Here is an 18,569-nt window from a genome sequence, read left to right on the forward strand (position 1 = left end):
GGTGGGGAGCCATGGGCAGGGCGCTGTCCAGCCTGGGGAGGGCATGGGATGTTTAAGCCTTGGGGGCCTGGGTGGAAAGTTTCGGGGGCTCAGAGAATGGGGCGGGAGGGACAAGAAGCCCCAATTCTGAACACTCTTAAAAGCCATGTGAATGGGGCACCTGGGTGGCTTAGTCGGTTAAGCGTCCGACTTTCGCTTAGGTCATGATCTCACGGTTCGTGGGTTCGAGCCCCGCGTCGGGCTCTGTGCTGACTGCCAGCTCAGAGCCTGGAGCCTGTTTCAGAGTCTGTGACTCCCTCTCTCTCTGGCCCTCCCCTGCTCTCTCTCTCTCTCTCTCTCTCTCTCTCCTAGAAATAAATTTTTAAAAAAATTAAAAAAAAAAGCCATGTGAAGAATTTGGACTCTATCCTTACAGGGGGTGCAGGCAACGGAGGTCTTTAAGCAGAGGTCTGGGGTTGTTAGGTTTGGTTCTCAGGGAAAATCTCTAGAACGAGAGCTCTAGCATCTCTGGTTGCAGCAAGAGCGAGGAGCTGGGATTAGGTTAAGGACCACGCGGCAAGATTTCAGGCGCACGTTGCAAGATTTAGAAATTGTTTGCACATGGAAGGTAGGGTGAGACCATTTCTTACTGTAGAGTAATCAAGAACAAGAGCCAAGCTGGGAAGGGTTTTCTTTGGGAGGCAGTAGGTTTCAGATGGGTACAGCCACTTTGAAGACACAATCTCACCACCTTCCAGTGCCAAGCTCTCGATGGCATTCCAGAAATAGAACAATAGGCAGGACAACGGGGTCCCTGCTTTCCCACGGCACGCACCCCAGTGGCGGAGACGGACAATACATGGGTTAGGTAGGTAAACCAAATAATAGATTGTGATGGGTACAATGAGGGAAACAAAGAAGATGGTAGGAAAAAGGTAAATGGAATTCAATTAAAACTTCAAGTTCACTGTTCCAGAGAGATAGCGAAGCAAGGAATAAAGGGGTGAAGTCATTACTGTCCATGTTGATGGTTTGGCTGTTTGGGGCTCGTGGACCGTTTGACAAAATGATAAAAGTTCTGTACCCTGTCTCCAGGAAACACACAAACTCACAGTCAATTCATTGATGAATCTGAAATTGTTGGGGTCGAGACATATGCGCTTTTTTTCCCCACTCTGGTCTTTCACTTAATCCTTCTTTCTTACTCCTTCATGACGCCTTGTGTAGATTCTATGGTCTGTGACTCATCTTTGCTCAACTAGCTCAGGTCGGTTTAAAATGTGGACAGTGTGGGGTGCCTGGGTGGCTCCGTCGGTTGAGCGTCTGATTCTTGATGTCCACTCAGCTCAGGATCCCAAGGTCGTGGGATCAGAACCCATGTAGGGCTGTGCCCTGAGCATGGAGCCTGCTTGGGATTCTCTCTCTCCCTCTGCTAATCTCTCTCTCTCTCTCTCTGCCAATCTCCCTTGCTCACTCTCTCTCTCTCAAAAATTTTTTTTTAAAATGTGGACAGCATATCTGAGACCAGGCTGCCCGCAGCCCCCAGGGCCAGCCTCTCTGTCGGGGGCATGGCTGCTGGGTGGGTTCTGGCACTGCTCTTCCCTCCCCCTGACTTCCTCTTCCAGGAAGGGTGCAGAGATGGAGGAAGACCTGGGCAAAGTCACAGGTCGCTCCTATTTGTTGTCATTGTGTCTTGGGCCACACCAACTGACAATGAAGCTCTCGGGCTGTGTATGTGTATTTTTAGGGTCCCTGGGGTCTCCCTACTGCTTGGTGCCCTCACCAGCTGAGTCAGCTGCCGGCAGGAGACTACATAGTCACCTTCACGGTTTGCACTTGACCTACAGGAACTTCATGGAGCCTTGGCTACAAAGAAGGTGAGTGTGTTCCTGGGCCCTTCTGGCCATCACTTTCAGCCTTACCATCTCTGTCTTGTTCTTGTGATCCCTTCTATATAGGTACAATGTCATATCAGCGGGTCCTCTGCCTTGGCTGACATCCATCAAAGGGAGACACGTGCCACTTTTCCTTGCTGACAGATCCACCCCATCTTTGCAAATCACTTTCTCATTGTTTTACCTCGTACTAGGGAGGGGAAATGTTCTCCCCATGCACGCTGGGCTTCTCATGGTTAAAAGTGCCCCTTTTCGCTCATGCTCCTTCTTAGACAGGCTGGGAGCCTGGTGGATGATGGTGAGGCATGTTCTGCTGCCTCTAAAGAAGGCCTCAGGAAGCCCTGAGAATTGGCCGATCCTTCATTCCAGGCAGATCTTGGAGAATGTCTTCAGAACGTAGGTTACTTAGCACTCTGTCTTTACAATGATGCCTTAGCAGCAATGCCAGGATACCAGGAAACATACCCGTCAGTGCCCTATAACAAGATTTAACTAGGGAAAGAGAAACTACCTCAACAGGTATTCACAAAGAAATTTTAATACAGGGAATATGTATGTGAACAGCGGAGGGGCTGAGGAGCCAAGCAGAGTGACATCCCATTCCCGGGTGGGAACGACTCAGTGGAGCTGGTGTTACTGGAACACGGGAGCTGAGGTTTATCAGACAGCAAACCTGTCCTGCAGACACTGAAGCCCTAGAGGAGATATAGACCCTTCTAGAGAAGTCACCGGAGGAGAGATGGAAGGGAGAAGTACCCTGACTTCCCCAGTCTTGATCTCCAGTCTCTAGTCAGTGTACCTCATGAGCCCAGGCTAGGGGGGAAGTCAGCTGTCATGTGAGCCCAGAGGCAGATCATGCAGGGTTGCGGTCAGTCCCTCTGCTTTAGACAGAAGAGCCAAGAAAGAGCAAAGAATGGGACCCTGGGGGTGGGGGTGTGCAAGCAGATCGTTCACATACAAATTATTGGATACGGTCTCATAAAGATTATTGACCTTTGATGGTTCCTCTACTCAAGCGTACGATTCTCTGATGTGAGTGATGTGAAGGCATGTCCGTGGTAAAATTATCCAGGACAATCCCATGTTGACTGGAATTGAACTGGTGAATCTTTGGGAGCTGAGAAACATAATGATACATTCACTGTTTTGAACTGGTAAATAGGCATCAATTTTTGAGAAGGCTTTCTCTCCTCAATATCGCAATGCCTTTCACTGCAGCCTTGTGATAGAGTCTGTTTTTCCTACAAAAACAGTTCGTTTTGCCTCCATTACTTTAGGAATCCATGTTTGGTGAAGGGGCAGAATCGAAAAGTTGACTATAAACCCAAGCTAAGGTTGAGGAACTGTCCTGGACAAATCAGAGCTAAGATGTAAACCTTCCAGGGATAGGAGCATCTTGACTTCTTGCTCAACTTGAACATATTTTAAGCAATAGAAAAGTGTCTGGCAGTTGTATGTAAGGTTAAGTTCACTAAACTGAATCAAATTTTAGAACAAAAATGACATAACACACTCAACACTCTATTGTCTATTCTCAGATAACCCCAAAATCTTTTATATGGAATGCATTTTTCATTTTTGGCAGATTTCTCATCATAATTATGCTTGGCTTTGAATAAGGTTTCAGTTAGTTTACAGGAGAAGACAACAGTGGTTCCAGAATGCTCCTTCCTGCAACTCTCTTTAGAATACCAAAAGGTCATTGAGAAACAAAACATTTTTTCAGCAGCAGCAACAGCATTTTCAGATCTTACCTTGTGAAAATCCTGGCAATAATTCCCTATCATAATTCATGCAGCAGAAAAATAAAATATAGGTAGCCGGATTCAGCAGGCCACCCACATTCCCATGTTTACCTACCCAGAATCCATCCTCTCCATAAAACACAGTCATTAAAAGTGTAGACTCTGAGAAAAGACTGGATGAGCTCTGATCCTAATTCTCAATTTAAAAGCTGTGTGATCTTGGGGTAAGTCGCTTGTCTTTTCTTAACCTCTTTCTCCAAATACGGAAGTGTTTCATTTTTCTAGTAATTAAAAAAAAATGTCAATAGCACTTAGGCTTCCAGCTGAGATGGAAGAGCTCGTATGAGACCGAGCCTCCCACAGGGAACAAATATAAATTTCAGTTATTATGCAGAAATGAATAAACAACAAAAGAGCGGCTTGCAGGTGAAAACAATCAGAGCATGTGGAACTTGAGGGGCCAAGATGGCAAACGGGAACACACTGCTTCGCTACTACTTTTTTACATTTCTAAAAATCAGTTTTATTCTGATGTAAGTGACATACATTAAAATGCATCGCTCTTAAAAGTATGTTTGGTGAGTTTTGACAAATATGTAAACCTGTGTAACCACTGTTGCATTGAAGCCACAGAATAGTTGCCTTGCCCAGAAAAGTTCCCTGTGTAACTTCACTATCATGGGCCAGCAGCATGCACTGCCTTAGACCAGATGTCTATGACCATCACTTAATTTGTCTGTTTCAGAATTTTTTTTTTTTTAGAAAGTTTTTTTTTAATGTTTTATTTATTTCTAGGAGAGAGAGAGAGAGAGACAGTGTGAGCAGGGGAGGGTCAGAGAGAGAGGGAGTCACAGACTGAAACAGGCTCCAGGCTGTGAGCTGGCAGTCAGCACAAAGCCAGACGCGGGGCTCGAACCCACGAACCGCGAGATCATTACCTAAGCGAAAGTCAGACGCTTAACCGACTAAGCCACCCGGGTGCCCCTGTTTCAGAATTTCTTATAAATAAAATCATCAGCATATAATTTATTATATTTGCTCCTTTTACGCTGTGTGTTGTTCATTGTGACATTCTTCCATGTTTTAGGGCTTAACACTAGTTCATCTCTATTGATGGTACATCATGTATTTTGCAGGTCTGTTATTAGGTAATCCACCTGTAGAAATCATTATTTCTTCTTCATAAAGTAACTTCTTACTATTATGACAGGATTTCTTGTCCTTGCAATCTATTTTTCTGGTATTAATTTGCATAAGCCTTTTTATGCTAATTATTTGTATAGTATATATTTTTCTAACCTCCTATTTTCAAATTTAAGTTCAAAGTGAGACTCTTTGCAAACAAACATGGAGTTGGCTCATGCTTTTTACCCAATCTGAAAATCTGTCTTTTAATTAGAGTATTTAATCCGTTTACATTTAATTAATTATCAATCTTGTTGGACTTAAGTCTATCATCTTGTTATTTATTTCCTATTGGTTCACTCTACTCTTTGTTCCTTATTTCACAAATACATTTTTAGAATTCTATTCTATCTTTTCTATTGTCTTTAACTACCTCTATTATATTTTAGTAATTGCCCTGAATGTTTATCAATACTAGAATGGAGACATGAAATGTGATATATCTATACCATGGAGTAAACCAGCTACGCTTATATGCAACATGGATTTCATAAAGACAACGAGTGATTTCATCCAAGAAAAAAAAAAGACATGTATAATGGTTTTCATAAAAATTTCAAAAACTGACAAAATTAACCTATAGTGATAGAAGTTAAAGTGTTTGGCCATGAGGTAATGACAGGAAGAAGTATGGCGTAGCTTACAGAATGCTGAAATGATAACATCCTATCATTTTATGGGTGTGTTCACCTTATAAAAATATGTTGGGCTACATAGTCTGATTTTTGTATTTCTGTATATAAATTAGATCTCAATTTAATAAAATACTCAAAATTCATAGCGCAAGGCACCAGTTAATGCCTCATCAATTTTCAGAATGTGACAAATATAAATAATATTGTGAGATTTCAGTGACATTCATGCTCCCCCATATTACTGGTAGCAATATAAGTTTCTGTGATTTTGAAATGTAATTTGGCCATCAAGCAAATCAAATTCTAGGAAAGGCCTACTACATCGTAGTTTCCTGGTTAGATGCTTTCACGACCAATCACACTATATCCTCACAATGAGGATGGAGAGCAGGCATTACGATCAACATCATACGGGTGAGCAAACAGGTTCTGAACCTTTAAATGCCTGTTGAACGCCATGGGACTAGTAAACAAGTTGGCAGAAATTCTTACCCAGTACTGCTCTAACCAGGAGAAATTTCTGAGAGTGAGATGAGACTCAACCAAAATTTAGCCAGGGGGGGAGTGAAAATGGGGAGCCGTCAATATGAGAAAAGAGCTGGAGGCAAGGAGTCCCCCGTCATTGCTTTACTTATAATATGGAAAACCAAAAGCCTAATATCCAATAAAAGAGGATGCTTCAGTAAACGAGGCGTCTTCGTGGCATATTATGGAGATATTACGTAGCCTTAAAAAAAAAAAAAAAAGGCCATTATTAAATTTAAGAAACCGAACAAATGAGCAAACAAAGAAAAAAAGAGACAAACAGAAAACCAGCCTCTTAACACAGAGAACAAACTGCTGGTGGCAAAGGGGAGGCAGGTGGGGGATGGGTGAAATGGGGGATGGGGCCTAGGGAGGGCATCTGTCGTGATGCGTGCCGGCTGACGTATGGAAGTGTTGAATCACTATATTGTACACCTGCACTTAATATCACACTGTAGGTTAACTCTCCTGGAACTTAAAAATAAATAAACGAATAGCATGGTTACGATTTTTTTTATAATAATTGGCTCGTAGAAGCCCATAGAAGAGAGCTCATTGAATGAATGACTTTTCCAGCAAACACAGGAAATGCTTAGAATGTAATATTAAGTGAAAGGCAAAATAAATTCCACCGAGACTATGAGTATAATTCCATAAAACTTATGTGTGCACACATGAGCACTTGGTGAGTAGATTCCCAGACTTGGAGAAAAATGATGTATAATGACAACAGGGACTTCAGGGAAATTTAAACATTTTTTTCCTCTTCTTTTATTGCTGCCCGAATAGTATTTATGCAGTATATTAAAATGTAAAAGTAAGAAACCAGCCAGTAAACAAAAGTGAGCAGTCCAGGGTATCAGAGGTACGGCCGGATTTTACAAGACATGTAATCTGATGAGAGTGCACCGGATAGCAGATTCAGAAAAGTTTTAGAAAACAAAAGAACTTGGGTGGAAGGGAGGGGAATTAGAAAAAGTAAGCGGTTTTCCCAAGGTCGCTTAGTGGATTACTAGCAGTCAAGATTTTTACTTATATTAAATGAATTTAAAAGTTGGACAGTTTAAACAATAACAATACTTAAACAAACAACAACTATCAACAGAGGTAAAACTTGGCTAGGAATAAATCATTAAATCGATCATTTATCAGCATATGTAATTTGTCTTCTGGCTGTTGTATTTGTATGAAGGAATGTTAGCATTCTTAACAATCTTCCACTATGTGGCCGTGACTAAATCATGCTATGGATGTGCTGAAATGTGTAACGTCGCGTCAGGCTCGTTCCTCGGGTCCAGAACACGCTCGTAACACATCTCTTTCCCTCCTGTTGGCCTTTATTCGTCTCGGTCTTTAAACTCAAACACTTGGCATCATTGTAACAGTGTCACCAACAAAATCATTTCCATTTGCTTAGATTCGTGGGAATTAAAAAACAAACCCACCTCCTTCCTGTCTGTGATTGAGTATAAGGAGAGTAGAAGAAGCTAAAAACATAATATGGATGCATGAAGAGCATCGTTTTCATTTATAGTAGCAGCTACCCTCTGCAGGACCAGAAAGGAGTCGGGACAAGCCCTCATTAGAAAAGCAGTGGACACACTGGAAAGAAAATTTGGGGGCGTTTTGGAAAAGGTGATTAAAAGTTAGATTTCCATGCTCTGTGCCAGTGGGTGCCGAGGGAGGCGGGGGCGCAGGGGGCACGGTGGCTAGACAGACCGTTAAATTGGTATTAAACACTTTTCCATATGAAGGATGTGTCCCCTGCCAAAAGCCGGGAGTCGAGAGATCGGTTTCCACGCAAATGCTCCGTGAGAGAACTAAGTAAAGCGAGAAAGATGAGGAGGTGAGCAGGGTGAGAACCCAGGACGCAGCGCGCGTCTGGCTGCACTTCCTTGCAGACTCGGGGAGCCGGGCCCGCGGCAGCAGGACGGAGGGCCCATATAAACACACAAACCCACTGACTGCTTTTTTCCATAGAATTAACTGGAGCAGAAATACCTTACAAAAATAGAACAAGGCTGGCTTCCAGCAGCTTTTGCTGCACCGGCCCATCAAGGATTTCTTGTACCTTGTCCAAAGCGAAGCAGGGGAATGGCGGGCAGCTCGGGGCCCAGGCCTCCCAGCGGGGCTTCCCTCAGCTGACCACTGCCTGACCTCCTTCCAGAACTGAGCCGGAACAAAGACCCCATTGAGTGAGATGCTGCCCATATGGAGCGGGGGGCTCTCGCAGACTGACTTCCTCCACTAAAATCCTCAAAGCGATTCGTTTGCAAAACCCTTCCTAATAAGTACCACGTGGGTTCCTGGAGACCCCCTGGGAGCTTGGTAAGAATTTCCTTCTGGTGCTCAGACCCCGACCCTCCTAACGAACCCTGGCTATGAAACAGCAGCAGCAGCCTAGCCAAGCAACCTTGGGCTGCCCGAAGTAAAGAATGTTAGAAACATGTGGAAGTCTTTGAAAGACTGGCCTCCAACCCCCTTCACGTTTCCCGTTCTGGTAAATGCATTAGGTTCAGTGTGAAGGGTATCAGCTGTGAGATCAGACAGGCCCGGACGGTCTCGTCCGTTACTGGAGAATGACCTTCCCAACTTATGCCAGCCGTCCTGGCCTCGGTTTCTTTATTAGAACAATGGGAACAATCCCGACTTTACAGTAAATGAGAGAAACCAGCCTAGTGCCTGACACACAGAAATGCAAGGAACGTGAGCTCCCTTCTCTCCCACACAGAATCTCACCTTGCTTGCTTGCGTGACTGTCTGGTGAATGGCTGTTAAGATTCGCCAGTGGTGGGGGCATCGTTTGGGGATTATAAGTAAATGTTTGGAACCGTGGTCAGAAATGCCTTACAGGATGGGTGTAGAATGTCTTCAGTTTTAGGCTACACAGTCAATCCGAAGCCTATCTCTGTGTCGGGCCCTTTACGAGCAGGCAGAAGCCAAGGGCGCTTATGGGGTGGTTAACCCAGGAGAGCCAACAACGTGAAACCATCATGTGCTAAAAGCAAAGAGATGCTCATGGAAAAGAGACGCTGGGTGTCCCCTCAAATCAATGACTTCTGCACAGAGCCCGGCTTTTCACACTGAACTCTGCCCGGAATCTGTTGTCTTCTCACAAAAGGTAGGGTTTACAGCTACATAAAATCGCTGGAGCTGCCAGGGCATGGCTCGGAGGAACACAGAGTGTGGCTTGAAGAGCGTGCAGACCAGAGCAGAGACGTGGCCTCCAGAGGGCATCTGTTTTGAAGCGTGCACATCGAAAGCTCTGGGGTTTGCAGAGATCCATCAAGCGCCTGCCTCAAAAAATGGGTCTCTGAAAGAGAAAGAACAGCATAAGACTCTGCATTTGACAGTGACATGCATTGGGCCACCGACGACCGAGAACCTGAGTCCGTTGTTTGTTTGGGGACACCAAAGGGTGGCTGTGTGATGACAGTACGCGCAGGGGCTGTGGGGAGATGGAGGGCATTCCAGGGATACGCACTAGAAGGTGAAGAAAGACAGCCTCCTCCGCCAGAGCCAGAGCAAAACATTTCTCTCAGTCGCGTCTGGGTCGGGAATTTGCCGGTTCCCCAGGGAAAATGGGTCGGGAGTTAGCGCCAGAATCGTGTCTTATGTTTTTGTCGTCTGTTGTACGTGCGCACTGTAATTAATTCTTCTGATGAAGTGTGTGCGTGGTTCCGTCTACGTCAAGGTGACCGCCATTCTCACCTAAGCTTCTTGATTTTCGGGCGGAAGGGACCCTCCCTCCCCCGGGAAGTGTTGAAGATCCTGCTCTGAAATCAGGAGGCCTAAGAAACCATTTTGATTGGAATCCTCGTGGTAAGAGCTGGAGACGGGCCTCCACATCCCAGGCCTGCACCGTGGGAACGTGAACTCCACTGTCCACAAAGTGTCAAAACGTCCACAAGATACAGGGCCCTCTTGAGTGAATTATTTTAAGACAAAAACAAAAAAAACAAAAAAAAAACCCCACTGGTTTTTCCTTAAGCATTTTTCCAGATATCTTTCAATGCACCCGTTTAGACTGACAAAGACTGTGACAAAGTTGGATGGTGAAGACCAGGAGGTGAGGGGGCCGGGAGGACACTCCCTCGTTGCAGGGAGCTGACGCCGTCCAAAATGGAACTCGGTGATTTAGAAGAAACAACCATTGCTCTCCTGGTGTGGGAGGGGCTCGGGGACGCACCGTCCGGCTGCACACAAGGGTCCTTCGGTCTTTATTGAGTCACCTTTTGGGGGAGTTCATGGCTTCTATCTGCTCTTGGATTGATTACTGTTGGTGAGTTTTGTGGCTAATGTGAGAAATTTACATTCATTTCCTTAGGTGTTATGAGACCATTTTATTGATATTATTGATCGCTATTTAAGTTTATACCATCCTCTTAATTTGTATCTCACCAGTGTTTCGCCTGTTGGGTTGGTTGGTTGGTTGGGTTTTGGTACCCTGGATGACAGTTGGAGTCACACATGCAGGGTCGCATGTGGGGCTCCACTCTCCTAGCTCTGTGTCCGTGATATCATCCGCCGTCCGTAACGAGCCAAAGACCCTGTGCGGTGCTCACCACACTTCACTGTTCAAGAAGGAGGCCAATCTGGTGGGGATGATCCTACGAGAGGGTGGAGTGGGAACCCAGCAAATCCCAGGTAAACCAAACAGAACTGGCCCCTCGGCCTGGGCTGTGGGAGTCCCGTGGCCCACATTTGCAGGGGCGACTTGCTGGGGAACTAAACAGACATCTTTTGATAGCCACACTCCCTATGATAAAACTTATTCGGGGGCGCCTGGGTGGCTTAGTCGGGTAAGCGTCCGACTTTCGCTTAGGTCATGATCTCGCGGTTCGTGGGTTCGAGCCCCGCGTCGGGCTCTGTGCTGACTGCCAGCTCAGAGCCTGGAGCCTGTTTCAGTCTGTGACTCCCTCTCTCTCTGACCCTCCCCTGCTCACGCTGTCTCTCTCTCTCTCCTAGAAATAAATAAAACATTAAAAAAATAAAAAAAATGGATTTGACATATTCCACGTTGTCACTAAAATCAAGAAACACGGACAAGATGTTGGAGTGAATGAGGAGAAGGAATTAAAACGATGATCAGTTTTCTGGCTTAAACCACTGGAAAAATTCAGACTGACACATAGGATAACTCACACATCGTTNTGTGCTGACTGCCAGCTCAGAGCCTGGAGCCTGTTTCAGTCTGTGACTCCCTCTCTCTCTGACCCTCCCCTGCTCACGCTGTCTCTCTCTCTCTCTCCTAGAAATAAATTAAAATATTTCAAAAAAAAATAAAATTAAAAAAAAAAACTTATTCGGGGCAATTCTGACTTTAATCTCAATACTCCACATCTAAACTGTATCTCAGATGTTTCCACTCATGACCACAAGCTTCTCGGGATACACACGTAACAAAGCAAAAAGTAACCATCAAAATCCAAACTACCACATCTTCTGTGGCACCGAAGTTGCAAGAACAAGTGTCCAAAGTTTTATTCAGGAAAATAGCCACCACGTTTCCGAATGGCAATCAGGCCAGGGCACACCACGGTTTGAAAGAGTACTTGGCTTGTTTTCAGCAATTTCTTAAAAACGTGTTAGAGGCGATGAACACGCTTTAAAGATTGAAAATTCTCCCTAGAACGTGGTGGAGGAAGGAAAAGAAGATTTTTAAAAATAACGGAGTGGAAGAAAAGCAGTTGTCACTGTTGGTGGCCTGAACACAAGTTGATCTACCTTTTGGGGCGGGAAATTTAGTGACATCTATTCAAACTGAAGACGGGCATAGCCTCTGGCTGGTTGTCGGCTAGAAATAGGGAGTGTTCTGACAGGTGAGTGCGTTACAGTAAATACATGCAAAGATGACCAGAGCAGCAGCGGCTATTCCATTGAAAACCGAAAAACAGCTCAAATCTCTACCCACAGAAGAGTGGCTGCATTCATCATGATTTATTCACATTGTGGTCCACCAGGCGACCATCACAAAGACGCCAGCGAAGGCACGGGAAGATCTCTGAGAAAACATTGTCACGAGAGACAAATTAATCACTCCCAAATATGTCAAAACATGAGACCGGAATGAACGGATGATAGCATTAATAAGGATCAGAACCAGCCTTCGTTAAGAGTTTACCCTGAGCCAGGGCAGCTCCCCTCTTCCTCTCCTTCAGTCCTCACAAAAGTCCCTGGAGGTTTTGCTATTGTTTTTGGTATTTTACAAATAAAAAGAGTCAAGCACAGAGACAAAAATAACAGGTTCAAAGTCACACAGACACAAAGGGGAAAAAAGAATCTTCCAAGTGTAGGGAAGAAGAAGAGGAAAATAAAGATAGAATTCCCATTTTACTCCATTTATTTTATATTATTCAATTAAACATTTTTTAAGTTTATTTATTTTGAGGGAGAGAGAGAAAGCGAGGGGGGGCAGAGAGAGAGGGAGAGAGAGACAGAATATCAAGCAGGCTCCCACTGTCGAAGTGGAGCACGATATGGGGCTCGAACTCCAGAACCGCGAGATCGTGACCTGAGCCCAAACCAAGAGTCGGACGCTTCACCCACTGAGCCGCGCAGGCGCCCTATGTTATTTCATTTTTTGATGAGATAAGTATTCACGTGTTATAAAAAATTGTTTAATTGTTTAAAAGTATGTGACATACAAGATAATCCCAGGAATTGCAATGGACTTGGACCAATGCGAGTTGTCCCTCTACCTCCTGGTTCAAGTGAAATCGCATCTCTTTTATTTTTTGAATGACTGTCCCCTCCCTTCCCCCAGTCCATTGGCGCCTAACCCCCAGCAGAGAGAGGAAGAGAAGGGGAGTAAGGACTTTTCTCATGGAACTCCCTCGGTCTGGAGGAGCTTGGCCCTGCCCTGCAATAGCAGATTCCCAGACAGGCTGGAGTAAGTAGGTTTATCCTCAAACTATTCATTCCATCCCCGGTGTCTGAGTCGCCCTGAGGCCATACTCCGGGCTTTGCAGAAAATCTGTAAGGCTTCTGATGCCAAGAACACTCAGGTGCCGCAGACACACAGCACACAGCACGCTAAACGTGGCTTTGTGACTGTGTGAATTGCCTTCCTGCTAAATTTATTTCTTTGTATTTTTTTTATCCTCAATCCTTGGCACAAGGGTCCTGGAATGGGTTCCGCATGTGCAAGTACAAATATTGGCCCCTCTAAATATCCTTTCTGTATAACATGGGCTGTCTGTGAAGATAAAGAGGTTCCAGGCTTAGCTTGGGGAAGAGGGAAACCCAAAGGCATAGAACCCACAATGCCAAAAAAAAAAAAAAAAAAAAAATCAACTGATGCCCAGGAGAGAATAAAGATACAAGGAACAATACCAACAAATACTGGTATTTGAGATTTTATTGAAATGCTCTCTAAGTCTCCACCTCTATGAGCCAAGATAAAGACATCCTTTCTACCTCTGCATCTTACCTTTTCCATATATTTTCACTTCATTCTTAAAAAAGCTAATGTAATTGTTAATTTCTTTGTTATAATTAATTTTAGGACTAAATTTCATCTTTTGCAGACACTTGAATCTGCACAGATCCTTATTAGCTAAGCGTTGCCTCATCCTAAATTCCCAAAAGCCAGGAAAAATGTCAGAAAATGCAATGGAATTAATAATGATAATTGCTGGAGAAATATGCCAAATACTACAATGTTAAAAAAAAATTCCTGGCTCATGTTGGTAAATTTTTTTAGGCCCATATCATTTTCTCAGTGTTTTCTCACCACCATGAGAATCAACTAATAAGTAAGTATGTCAACTTCTAGTCAGGTCATGGTGTTGGTTTCAAACAAATATGTAAAATATGGTCCTTCAAATAAAATTAAAGCAAGGACTAAAAGACGTATTTTTTAAAGTTTATTTATTTATATTGAAAGAGAGAGAGAGTGGGGAAGGGGGAGAGAGAGAGAGCGGGAGAGAGAAAATCTCAAACAGGCTCCACGCTGTCAGCACAGAGCCTGCTGTGGGGCTCCAGTTCACGGACTGTGAGATCATGACCTGAGCCGAAGTCAGATGCTTAACTGACTGAGCCCCCAGGCGCCCCTGTATCTAGTTTTATATAGTGGTGATGTGTGTGTATACACTTGCCACAATTCATCAAACTCAGTACTTAATATCCAGGCACTTTATTGTAAATTAATAATAATCTCAATAAAAAAAAACCTAACTGTGGCCTCAGTTGGAGCAGGTGGGTGCTGGACATCAAACAAACAAAAACCTTCTATAATAAGAAAATAGGGGAACTTCACAATCTAGTTGATAAAATGGACATATATACACAAGATCTTTGATTCTATAAATAAAGAAGGAAACATGTACTTTTTTTTTTTTAGAGAGAGAGAGAAACAGAGAGAGAAAGTACACAGCAGAGGAGGGCCAGAGAGAGAGAGGGAGAGAGAGAATCCTAAGCAGGCTCCATGCTCAGTGTGGAGTCTGACACGGGGCTCGATCCCACGACTGATCCCTAGGACCATGACCTGGGCCCAAATCAAGAGTCAGACACTCAACTGACTGAGCCGCCCAATTTCACAAGATGGCGCCCCATCTTTTAAAACCCCTAGGACATGTGTACAAAATCAATCACAAACTAGGCCACAAAGCAAATCTAAATAATGGACATTGTAAAGACGAATTCTTTGCCCATAGAGTGATGAACAAAGATATTTAAATATAAAACAAACCAAATAAATATCATACAGTGAAGCCATTTGAAAATTTAAATATGAATTTCACCCACAGCACTCCTGAGTCAGAAGAAATCAACACTGTTTTCTAAATAATCTCCAGTTATAACAACCAGAAGTACAGATCAAGGAAAATATCACATATCGTAGCTGTAGCCGAATGGTAAAAGCCAAATCTGTACTGAAAAGAAAACTCATACCTTAAATACTTTACTATCAACTAGTAAAAAAAAAATGGCAATAAGTTATTTAAGCATTTAATAAAAAGTTAGAAAGAGAACAGCATAATAAACCAGATGAAGACAAGAGAGAATTGTTATTAAATTTATGATAAAACATGAAAGAATTTGAAAATGAGAAAATGACAGAATTGATTAAAATTCTGATCTTTTTTTATTCCCACCAAGGCCTTTATGTTATCAGTGATCAAGACATACACTTTTTGGCTTTGGGAATTGAACTCATCACATTAAACGTGTTCTGGCTCTCACCTAACTCAGTCCTTCAGAAGATAAATTTTGTGTTGTTTCCCTACATTTTCATCTTCCCAGGTGGTCATTCTTCCTAACTTCTAGGCAATGACTGCATAAATATTTCATCCACATTTGCCAAGTCTACCAGAACTGGCCAAGCTGAGCGTTCTAGGTGCCTCATGCTCTCATACAAAAAATGATACAGTGACTGGACAGAGTGAAACAGAAAGTAAAATGGCGCCAATTCCAATCTTCCCATCCCCGACCCTGTGTCCTGTGGACACTCTCATGCTCAGGACGGAATGAGCTGGAAAAGCACGCAATGGCAGTGACCGTCTTGCGCCCGGACTTAACTGCGCTGTGTCCTCGCCAAGGCCCAGCCAGGCGAGATGACAAATTTGGTGTTGGTGCCAGAGCATTATCTGAGAAGAAAGTATGTGCAGACTGTGACAGCTGTGTTCTCTTGCCAGGGCCAGCTGTCTTACACGACGCCCTTCCGTCCACGAGCCACCCCCACCAAGGGTCTTGCATCAGAAGGATAGTTTTGCCCTTGTTCCTCTGAAACCCACCCACTGGACCAGGGGTCTCAGTAATAGCGGCAATTAAGTTGAAGACTTAGGTTGAAGAGCATTATCCTTTACAGCTCTCAATGAGAAATACAGAATTATCTGATTTCTTTTATGTTTCTGATGAAAACTTACCGCACAGTGTGCCCCCAAGTTCCTCCCTGAGTGCACCACGTTGGTATGTGTGCATGTCTTTTCTAAGGCTGCGTGATCATCTGGAAAATTGTCTACATTCATTCCAAACCTTGCTTTTTTTCACTCCACTTTTCCTTAAGGCCTGTCTCGGGGAGGGTCACAAATGGAGGGTTAAGAATTTACCTGTAAGGGGCACCTGGGTGGCTCAGTTGGTTGAGTGTCCAATTTCAGCTCAGGTCATGATCTCACGGTTCATGAGTTTGAGCCCCGCATTGAGCTCTGTGCTGACAGCTCGGAGCCTGGAGCTGCTTCAGGTTCTGTGTCTCCCTCTCTCTGCCCCTCCCCCGCTTGTTCTTTGTCTCTCTCTATCTCTCTCAAAAATATATAAACATTAAAAAAAAGAATGTAACTTTATTGTAAATTATTTTTGTTAGTAGCCTTTTTTCCTTAGGTGGTCCCAAAGTCTTATAATTTTCATTAGCATTTAGAAAAACATTAACTATTTTTCCTTAATGTGGTCCCAAATACTCCTATATCTTATAACATTTTAGTCGTTTACTCTCAAATGGACTGGGGTTCTTCCTTCTGGGAATTCTCACACTCATACTGATTACTTTGTAAGCAGATCATGGGCATGTAACAGAGCTCAAACAATTAGACATCAACCCTTGAGTGAGTGACCTAAATATTCTGGATCAGTTTCATATTATTCATGAGCCTGTGATGAGCTGAGAGGCTAATCCTCCTGGAACAGAAGTGAGTGTCCAAGAGTCATAGAAATGGACAGTCAGGGGGCCAGGAAAGCCAGCCACGTGGCGGGTGGGGCCGGCAGGCACTGTCCCCAGCAGTACTTGGGAGATGATTCTTGTGACAGTCTTCGCTGCTTTGTGTCCCAGGACCAGCCTTCACCCCCCAGCGTTTTCGTGGATTTTGTAAACTAATAATTTTCAAATAAATCTCTTTTCTGGTTTTGTTTTTATTTTTCTCCCATAGTTTAAAGGCACACGGTCTATTTTAAATTCTACAGGTTTACATTTTCGAAAGTAAAACTTTACCTGTATTCTCTGTCAGTTATTCAGTGCTGTTTCAAACAGTGAAAGGGTATCTTTTGTTTGCAGTAACAGGTCTACACATTCTCCTTTTCTATCTGTCCTGTTTTCTGGCCCTGTTTTTTGACTTTTCCGAGTTCTTAATATTCTCTAGAACTTTGGATTATTGTTTTTATTGTATATATCTCCTTTTAAAGAATAAGATTTGAATAATATATGTTTTTGAATTGTAACAACAAGATATTTTGGTTTAGCTTTATTGAATTGATCCCAGTGGCTGATATTAGACTTTTTATGGTATGGCAGTCTGCTTCCATTCAGAAATTTGCTTCATCTCTTTACAAAGATAACCTGTTAAAATAAAATCTTCAAGTGAGATGCATGATATGTTTTGAGGCCTTACATGGCTATACGGAAATGGATATACTGAAATATCACAACCTTTTATTTCTCTTCTGGGATACCTAGAATTGCTCTGTTTTATTTCTAAAATTATCATTACACGCGAGAAGGATGGGACAGCCTAATTTATGTGACCAAGCAAGTAATAACTTATTTTATTTCTGCCCGTATGTTTGTTGGAATTTTAATTTGTCCTTTAAATTGTACCGGCATTCCTCTCAAAAGAACAAACAATCCTAAAATTTGTGGAACCACAAAAGACCCCGAACAGCCAAAGTAATATTAAAGAAGAAAACCAAAGCGGGAGGCATCGCAGTCCCGGACTTTGACCTCTACTACAGAGCTGTAATCATCAAGACAGTATGGTACTGGCACAAAAATAGACACTCAGATCAATGGAACAGAATAAAGAACCCAGAAATGGACCCACAAATGTATGGCCAACTAATCTTGGACAAAGCAGAAAAGAATATCCAATGGAAAAAAGACAGTCTCTTCAGCAAATGGTGCTGGGAAAACTAGACAGTGACATGCACAAGAATGAAACTAGACCACTTTCTTACACCACACACAAAAATAAACTCAAAATGGAGGAAAGACCTAAATGTGAGACAGGAAACCATCAAAATCCTAGAGGAGAAAACAGGCAACGACCTCTTTGACCTCAAACGCAGCAATTTCTTACTCGACACATTTCCAAAACCAAGGAAAATAAAAGGAAAAATGAACTATGGGAGCTCATCAAGATAAAAAGCTTCTGCACAGCAAAGGAAACAGTCAACAAAATTAAAAGGCAACCAACGGAACGGGAGAAGATATTTGCTAATGACATATCAGATAAAGGGTTAGTATCCAAAATCTATAACGAACTTACCAAACTCAACACCCAAAAAACAAATAATCGAGTGAAGAAATGGGCAGAAGACATGAACAGACACTTTTCCGAAGAAGACATCCAGATGGCCAACACACACATGAAAAGATGCTCAACATCGCTCGTCATCAGGGAAATACAAATCAAAACCACACTGAGATACCACCTCACACCAGTCAGAGTGGCTAAAATTAACAACTCAGGAAACAACAGATGTTGGGGAGGATGTGGAGAAATGGAACCCTCTTAGGCTGTTGGTGGGAATGCAAACTGGTGCAGCTGCTCAAAATAATAAAAATAGAACTCCCCTATGACCCAGCAAAAGCACTGCTAGGAATTTATCCAAAGGATAAAGGAGTGTTGATTCATAGGGGTACATGTACCCCAATGTTTATAGCAGTGCTATCAACA

This window comes from Hyaena hyaena, unplaced genomic scaffold (assembly GCF_003009895.1).
Source record: "Hyaena hyaena isolate Hyena2069 unplaced genomic scaffold, ASM300989v1 scaffold_13, whole genome shotgun sequence".
Classification (NCBI taxonomy): Eukaryota; Metazoa; Chordata; class Mammalia; order Carnivora; family Hyaenidae; genus Hyaena; species Hyaena hyaena.